Here is a 1,958-nt window from a genome sequence, read left to right as displayed (position 1 = left end):
GACCAATGGCTTTTCACCCTGCTTTCCAGTTTAGTGACCATTACATAACGTTGCTGTCAGGCAGAAGAAACCTTCTATCTTCATATTTCAATCCCCCCCTTCTTTTTTCGTTTTCCGTAAGTTAAAAACCTGATGACCTACTTCATCATACAGGAGCGGCGCACACGCTCACATCGGCTATTTTCACTTATTTTAAAAATGTTTTTTAAAATAATAATAAAAAAGGAACGGTCTTGGACATGCAAGGTTTCCACCCGACTGCAAGGAAGGTACTGAGCTGGGAGTGGGGGGGGGGGGGGGTCAGTGCCTTGCTCAAGCCTTGCACTTCAACGGTGGCTATTCACTTCCCCACCCAGATTCTTTCTGCCGGTCCGGGGGAATCGAACCAGGAACCTTTTGGCCACTCCTCTAACCTTCAGGCCACCATGCACTGCCCCCAAAATGAGGTTTTGGACATTTTACCCCATGTTAAAAAAATAATATTAATAGCAATAATAAAAAAGAATACGCTGCCGAACTGCACGGTACAGGAGCAGATTTATTTAAAGAAGAAGCAACGTTTTGGTCACTGATGACCTTCTTCAGGCATGAAACATAAACAGTAAAAAACAATATGAATTGTTTTTTCAATCCCACTCATCCTACCATTCCAATTATCATAAAACATTTGTCAGAGACAAATGAATGACACTTGCAATGACCTCCCGGCCCACGAGTGGGCCCCAGCCCGCACGTTGAGAACCACTGCCATGATACTGTACCTTGTTCCATCTCCATGAACAAAACACACTCTAGTCAGCCAGGCCTGCCTGAGACACCTTCTTATTGGCCAGGGAAACGCTGAAGGCTTGCTGATGGAAACCCCCTGGATGATAGCAGACAATGGTGGGGATTTCTGTATGAAACTGGACCTTAGACTGGAAAAGAAAGAAGGAAAGAAAGAAAGAAAGAAAGAAAGAAAAGAAAGAAAGAATGAATTATGAACTGGAAAGTTATTTTATGATGTCTGGAAAACGTGGCTGTATCTCAATGCTGTTGTTAGTTACCTTCCATTTGATCAGGGTCAGTTTGATGAGTTTGATTCTAAAACAACATTTCCACCATGTACGTGAACACAGTGACAGCTACTCTTACACAATGGAAGACCCTCTTATAGATGGCTAGACACCTGGGGCCAGTTGCACCACCTCACACTAAGTTCAAACTTAGCCTAGTTATAGCTTAAATGGCTTTTTAAAAAGAAGCCATTTAAGCTATATTAGCCGGGAAAGTATCTGTGGCATTTTTAGATTTCTTTGGCTGTAGATCTGCTTTTTTTAGTTTGTGCAAATCTTTAAATATATATATACATTTTTAAAATATATATATTCAAATATTTGCACTCATTTTCACGATTTTTCAAAAAATAGCAGATCTACAAGTTCATAGCGCGCCACGCTATGAGCTTGTAGATCTGCTATTTTTGAATAGCCAAACTTTCCCGGATTGAATGTGTTTAAGCTATAACTAGGCTAAGTTTGACCTTAGTGTGAGGTGGTGCAACTGGCCCCAGCAGTATATAAAATAAAAATGCACGTACAGCATAATAACAATAATTCACACGTAATAGTGAACATTCACACATTTAAACATTAGTTCTCAAATTAGTTCTCAATAAATACAATATATATATATATATATACACACACAAATATGGGCCATTTTTGTATATTTTTGCATTTTTCTGAATGGGGTCAAAAATGTGAAATATAATTTAATGACTCCGTCATTTCAGCCAGGTATCACATGACAGCAACAGCCATCTGCCTTTCTGTTGGAAGTCCCTCTTTTCTCTAGTTCAGCGGTTCCCAACCTCATCTGGATCAGGGCCCACTTGGAAAACTCTAAAGCGTTTTTTTTTTGGCCCACCCACGTGTTAAGTGGTCAGATGGGTGTCAGAGCGTGTACATTTTAATGCG

The 1,958-nt window shown here is 40.2% G+C and overlaps 1 protein-coding gene across 1 annotated transcript in view; it reads left to right on the top strand.

Moving 5' to 3' along the window:
- Window positions 1-1,273, top strand: part of tnfrsf11a (tumor necrosis factor receptor superfamily, member 11a, NFKB activator) — a 36,552-nt gene extending 35,279 nt beyond the window's left edge. The window contains exon 12 of the mRNA XM_084048355.1: window positions 1-1,273. This exon is cut by the window's left edge and continues 386 nt beyond it. The gene's annotated coding sequence lies outside the window, so the exon portion shown is untranslated.
- Window positions 1,274-1,958: the final 685 nt, after the last annotated feature.

Source organism: Gymnoscopelus microlampas, assembly GCF_963454915.1.
Source record: "Gymnoscopelus microlampas genome assembly, chromosome: 22".
In the NCBI taxonomy this organism is placed as follows: domain Eukaryota; kingdom Metazoa; phylum Chordata; class Actinopteri; order Myctophiformes; family Myctophidae; genus Gymnoscopelus; species Gymnoscopelus microlampas.
This window is presented reverse-complemented; position numbering and strand designations above follow the sequence as displayed.